The sequence below is a fragment of the Camelina sativa genome, chromosome 6 (genome assembly GCF_000633955.1).
Source record: "Camelina sativa cultivar DH55 chromosome 6, Cs, whole genome shotgun sequence".
Taxonomy (NCBI): domain Eukaryota; kingdom Viridiplantae; phylum Streptophyta; class Magnoliopsida; order Brassicales; family Brassicaceae; genus Camelina; species Camelina sativa.
The window spans coordinates 8,911,834-8,919,356 of NC_025690.1; positions in this window are offsets into that span (position 1 = coordinate 8,911,834).

Sequence of the window (7,523 nt, forward strand, 5' to 3'; positions counted from 1 at the left end):
GGAATCCGGAAACAAGACATCACAAAAGTGGGAACCGCCGTGGCAATGGACTTGATCATCACCTCTTTTCCCCCTTTGGAGAGAAGTTTCGCCGACCAACCCGTCGTGCGACCCTGAAGGCGGTCCCGAACAAAAGAGAAAACTTTTGTCTTGGACCCTCCCAGACTCTCCGGTAGCCCGAGGTAAGATCCCATCCCACCCATATTCGAAATCCCCAAAACCCCCTGCATCTCTGACCGCACAGTGTCATCCACCTTATGACCAAATTGAACCGAAGATTTGGCAAAATTTATTTGCTGACCCGATACAGCCTCATACTGGTTTAAAATACCCAAAATAACCTCACATTGAGCCTTTTCCGCTTTGCAGAAAAAAAGACTATCATCCGTAAAAAGCAGATGCGTAATTGGCGGACACTTGTTTGCTACCTTAATCCCTGTTATTTGTTTTTCCCGTTCCGCCCGCTTAATATTAGCAACTAAGACCTCCGTGCACAAAATAAACAGATAAGGAGACAAAGGGTCTCCCTGCCGTAAACCCCGTTCGAGAACAATCCTACCATTAGGTTGGCCATTTAAAAGAACCTTATATTCTACAGAAGTGACACAAAACATAATCCGATAAATCCAGATCTCCCCAAAGCCCATCTTCCATAACAAAGCCTCAATAAAACCCCATTCAACCCTATCATACGCCTTACTCATATCCGTTTTGATCGCCATAAATTTTCCTTTACACGATGGATTTGTTCGTAAACCATGGAACATCTCCTGGGCGATGAGAATGTTATCCGAAATCAATCGTCCTGGGGCAAAAGCAGATTGTGTTTCCGAGATAAGCTCAGGTAACACTCCTTTTAACCGTTGACACAAATTTTTTGAAATAAGCTTATACCCCACGTTACACAAGCTAATGGGCCGCATTTCCGCCATCCGGGTTGGCTTAGCCACCTTCGGAATTAAGCAAATATGCGTCCTATTCAGACTTTTATCAAAAACACCCTCTTCAAAAAACCGATTTACCATAGCCACAAGATCCTCTTTGACCACTCTCCAAGCCTTCTGGAAAAACAATGCTGTCATTCCATCCGGTCCCGGGGCCTTATCCGGAGACATCAGGAATAAGGCCTTACGGACCTCCGCCTCCATTGCTGGAGCTGTTAAACGTTCGTTTACGTCCTCCGTTATTACCCTCTTCACCTCACTTAAAGCAGCTTCAAAATTAGACGGATGAATAGAAGTAAACAAGTCCTCAAAATACGAGACCGCCACCGTGCAAATATCATCATCCTTAGTTGACCAAACATTATTCCTGTCATAAAGCCCAGTGATCCTGTTACGAGCCCGTCGCTGCTTTGTTTGAGCTTGAAAATACTTCGTATTTTTATCCCCCACCCGCATCCATCTATTACGACTTTTTTGATACCAATAAATCTCCTCATCATTATAGGCGTCCCGCAGACGCATGGTTAAATCAGTGATAACCCCCGAAGAAACCGCATCATCCGCTTGGGCCACTGCCAACTGGCGTTTGAGATCCTCAATAATGTCTCGCCCAAACGGGACCTGCTCCTTGCGCCAATGAGATATAGCTCGTCGGCAATTCACAATTTTGTCCACAACTGATGTCGGGCCCTCATGATGTCCCCCATTCCAGCCCTGTGAAATAGACTCCATCAGACCCGCCTTACCAATCCGCCGACGATCGAACATAAAGGTTCGTTTCCCACGCGATCTCTTGGCACCTATATTGACAATAAGCGGGGCATGATCCGAAGCTATCCTCGGCAAATATTCTGTAACCGTGTCCGGAAACAAATCATGCCAGTCCTCATTACCCAAAGCCCTATCCAAACGACAACGGATTGGTTTTTTATCCCACCAACCCCTCCACGACAACCAATCTCTGAGATATGGAAATTCCAAAAAACCACAGTCCCGAATCATTCCATTAAAGGAGAGAAATGAAGAAGCATGACGGAGTTTACCCCCTCGCTTCTCGTGATTTCCTGTTAATTCATTGAGATCCCCAATAATAAACCAAGGAGTCGACCGAGTTGAGCTTATTCTCAATAACCGTTCCCATACTAAATCCCGATTTTTAGGGACAGGATCCCCATAAATAAAAGTGAGATGAATTACTCGCCCGTTATAGACAGCTTCAACATCAATTATACGATTTGACTCAAATAAAATTGACACATCAAAAACATCTTTATTATAAAAGAGAGCCAACCCTCCACTATAACCAATAGGTTCCACAGTTTTTAAATTTTTATAACCAAAATGGCCTACAAATTGTTCCAAAAAAGAAAAAGATTGTTTTGTTTCCATGAGAAATAAAAAATCTGGCCGATGCTTATTCCAAAGATCCCGGAGATTCCCGATAGTGGCCTTATTTCCGAGACCTTGACAATTCCAACTCATAATATTCATTTAAAAACCATTGGCTTTGGTGGTTTGTGCCCACCGTGACCTCCCTTAGACCCTTCCTGGGCCTTAAGAGTATGCTCGCTTTCCCCAAGAGCTGGAACAGTCGGAGGAGGTCGTCGCCTTGGTGACAACAGCAGATTAGCGTTCCGCTTCTTCGTGCTGACCCCCCTAAGAACCAAATGTCCTTTTCCTTTCTTCCCCTTCTCCCATTGAGCCGCCTGAATGTCCTCACTAGTTGGTGCCGCGAAAACATCCCCTACACCATCCGATTCCACCAGATCTTTTTCAGCCCCCTCTTCCACCAACAGATCATCTGCCTCCATGTTAAAAAACTCCCCAACAGTCTTTTCCACTCCCATAGGATCCTTGTCAGCAACACCAGAAGCGTGTAACCCCATGTCTCCAATAGCAAGCTCCTCCACAATTGAAAAATCCTCAATTGAAATATCCTCAGCCACAACCTCGCTCATTGGAACCTCAACACTTGGGGCACTCGAACCTGCCGCTGCGACCGTGACAGCACAAGAACCACCAAGTAAAATCCCCTCTTGCTCCTCTCCCGCCTTTTCGTTAACCTCCTTAACACCAACTGTATCCATAGGAGGAATACCCGACAAAGACCCGAACGACGCAGTACCCACAACCCCAGGCGAAACATCTAGAATCTGACCTTCCTCACGAGGGCTCTCCACCAAACCAATATTGCTGTTAGACCCTTCCTCAACTATAGTACCCTGAAAAAGAGCCTTCTTAGCAGATTTTGGTGTTGACTGCCCCACCTCTACCTCCCCCATCTCCTCCAAAACTGGTGGCAAGACTGGAGCAACTTGGTGTCGAGCCTGACCCCTAGGGAGACCCTGCCGTCCTCGGACCCCCTGTGTGGAACCCAAACCAGAAGCTCCCTTGGACAACCCCTTTCTACGAGACGACGAGCCTGAACGAGCCTCTACTCTAGGTTTAGCACCTCCGTGATGAGACCCATTATGATGCCCCTTGGAAGCACCACCATAAGAAGCACCACCCCCATGAGAAGAACTCCTTCTCACATCTGCCAGAACCGCCCCTTTATAGCTCATAAGCTGACCCTCATCATGCTTCGCTTCCGAAAGGGGAAGTCAAGAGGACAATCCCTTACCCTTCACAAGGGGACAGACATCCTCAGCGTGACAAATACTGCTACACTTCTTACACCACCCATGCAACCTCTCATAGAACAGCTTGACCACCGTGACTTCCCCATTGAAGAATTCGATATCCGTTTCGAAGCATAGGGGCTTAAGACCGTCAATAGTGACACGCACTCTGCCTCTGTCAATATCGACCTCCTCCACTACCCCCAAATCAGAACCAATGTCCCTAAAAAGGGGTTCCGCCCAAAACTGGATTGGAATATCAGAGATCCGGACCCAAAATTTTAGTGATGAAGGATAGTTGGGATCCACCACTGGTGTCCACCTCACCAAAGACACCATCCATGAATCAAAATGATAAGGCTCCTTTGACAAAACCTCAACAATGTCCGCCTCCTCGTCGAAGTCGAACTGGAACTTGCCTGAGCCTAGATCAGCCCCAGCAACCCGCCCTTCAACTTGCCAAATGCGAGGCAACATGATCAACAACGATTTCATGTCTTGCATTTGTGGGTTAAAAAACCTCCCGACCACAGTTTTTGAATAACCCACAACAATAGCCGAATTATCAAAATAGGAGATCTTGATTCTACGCCTTGGCAACACCTCCCCCTCTTTCTGACCCGCTAACCCCTTACCCATCAGACAAACTTGCGACATCTCAACCCAAACCAAAACTCTCAAACACACGGCTTTGTGACCCGAAAAAACCAAGACCAAGAAGAAGAGAAGATAAACGAAAAATCAGTGCCTAGACCGAATGATTCTCAAGCTTCTTTTATAGTGAAAAAACCACCAACCAATCCCCCGAACAATTAAAACCCGATCTGGAAAATACTGAAGAAGGATCCGAAATGTAGAAGATTGATACCTCAAGGCAACAAATGGAAACATTCGCATCAAGATTGATACGACACCCTCACTCTGTACCACAAACTGTAACTTTGAAGATCGACCAAATCTAAAGAGATTCCCATACACCCTTCTCACGGAGTTATAACAACCCATATCGGATTTCGTATCTGACACTAAACGCAGATCATGAAAATCCAATCTCCGAAATCCCCCATCAAGAACACCACAAGAAATAGACAGAACCGTAACAGATTCGCCCAAAAAGAGCCAATCAATCAGAGATACAGCCTCAAACATCAGATTCACAGACCCAAAATAGATCAAAATTGAAACCACAAACCGCAAACGACCAGCCTTGCAAATCCCCCTTCTCACCAGCAATGGAATACAATCCCTTAATTTGTGTTCATCCGCGTAAACCTCTGATCTAACCAAATCCCTGCTATAGCGAAATAGAAACCAAATCTCCAGATTGAACCTCGAGACACCCACAAAAATCCCCCAAATTATTGACCATATTAAGCCCCCATCACTCCAAATCGAGAAAAAAAGGAAGCCATATCCAAACCTACACCATCGACACCCCACAAAATCAGAACAAATCGCCAGAGGACTCGGAAAGATCCCAAATCCTCCCCAAAACGAGACCCAAATCGCCTCCAGATCTTTGGTTAAGAGTTGTAAAAATGTGAAGATGATTTCATTGATTCTAGCAACCGTTACCTCCTCTTTGAAAGTCTATAGTAGTGGTTAGATGTTTTTTTAATTATAAATGATATTTTCTACACATGGGAAGTTACCTATAATATTACATAAAACTTGTCTTATTATTATAATAAAATGTTTGAAGATCCTCTTACCAAAACACTACATAAAAGTTTCCACATTACTTATAAACCAATATGTTTTTTTTGGCAAACTACTTATAAACCAATACAAGTGTGTTTATTTACGGTATATGCCATTTATACTGATTATAAATGTATATTTGTCTCTTTTACATATACATATTCTCTTTTTGCTTTACTTTTTAATTGTTTCCATTCATTCTCTTTCTTTTATTTTATATTATAATAATAGGTGATCCGAACTTTTATCATCTTCAAATTTTTATCATCTGATTAATCTTTAATGGGAAATATAGCACACTCTAGATTTTGTAATTAGCTTAAAACATGATACAATTTCGACTGGCAAAATATAATGATTAAGTAAATTTTGCATTCTGCGCTAAAAAGGAATCAATTTCTACCGTAGACCTACAACAACAACTCTTTCTCATGTGAAAGTCACTATATACCACTACCACTTAGTTTTATCTCTTCATCTTTCTTGGTCACTTTCTTTTACAATCCATCTCTCTTTTCTACTAATTATTGACCGTTTCATCCACTACTACTATCATTCAACATCACCATTACCACCATCATTATCACTACCATCACCACCATTGTCACTGCCACGCTTAGGGCATCTCCAACAAGACTCCTCATTTTAAAGGGAGCAAATCATTAAAATGAAGATTTGAAGGTGGTTTGCTCCAATAATAACCCCTCAAAAAAATCTTTAAAAACTAATTAATTTGCAATATAGTCCTTAATGTTTCCAAAATTCACTAATAATGATAGAAACTCATAAACAAATCTATAACAAATATTTTCTAATTATACAACATAAAATATTTTTTCTTTTATTATACAACACACTTTATTACATAATAAAAGTTACATGATAATATAAATTACATACATAATGATTAAAACTTTCATATAAATATATATATATATATATATCTAAAACACAATAAAAAAGTATATCAAACAATATTAAAAAATAAAATACCTTATATGATGAAATAAAATAATATGTAATTTCAAAAAACAGAAAAGAAAATTATATGTAAAAGAATAAATTACTCAATACAAATATTTTCATAGTGCTCCCATATATGATAAATTATTGCATTATTGTTGTAAAAAAAATATTTTGTAAATGGTATATCTTTTACATATCAATAATTTTAATTTAGTGTGTTTGAATTTATATAGGTATATTTATAACAATTGAATTTGATAAAATTATTTGTAAGATATATATATATATATATATATATATATATATTACAATGACTAAAATGAAATTTGTAAAAATATTCGAGGGTCTCAATAATGCACCCTCAAATTTGAAGGCTCACTATTCAAACCCTTCAAATTTGAAGGTTTAATGGTTTGTTGGAATTCAAAAACCCTTCAAATTTGAAGGTTTGAAGGTTTGTTGGAGATGCTCTTATCACCATTAACAACTTCATCACTCCATCGTTGATATTGCCACCACCACCACAATTCTTGATGGAAATCAATCGATCCTCGAAGTGATATAGCCTCAAATGTTTTTTAATTTTTCATGAGTTTGATAGTTTCAAAACCTCAAAGGGTTTTGGGTTCGAGGAGAACAAAGCAAAGGTGCTTGGGTTTGAGGAGAACAAAGGAGAAGACGTCATTGATGCCATTGATGTTTAGGTGAACAAAACAGAGGGGTTTCTTTGTTAGAAGAGAAAAGTGTAGAACCACATATATATTTGAAATCCATGATAGAACTTATTTTCGATGACTCTGAACACATTTCCGTTTTGATCTTAAGAAAGTTAATAGCTAGCTTTTAAAGCTTCTCAAAGTCTCAATGACCTCATCTCAGTGATGCAGAAGGAAATGAAGCTTTTCCACTTTATCGAGTTTGACTAAAGAAGATTGATTGGCTTCTGAAAATAAAAATTTTAACTTTAAATAAAACTACCGTGCGACAACCGCACAGGAAAGTAAAAGCTTGAAATGACTAACAACAACCTTCTCGATGTATAAAAAAAGGAGAGAAGGATCTCTCTCTTTCTTATAGACTTTCTTATAGACTTGGGCAATGACTTCTTCTTCTATTTTAGAAGAATCTCTATATATTTCGTTATTTTTAATTATTTTAAATCATAAATCTGGAATTATGTTTTGACAATTTTAAAAATATGAAAGACTTAAGATTTTAAATTGTTTACTAAAATATTATAAGCCCTTGATTAAGAAGTTTGTGATATTAATAAATAAAATAAAAACACAGA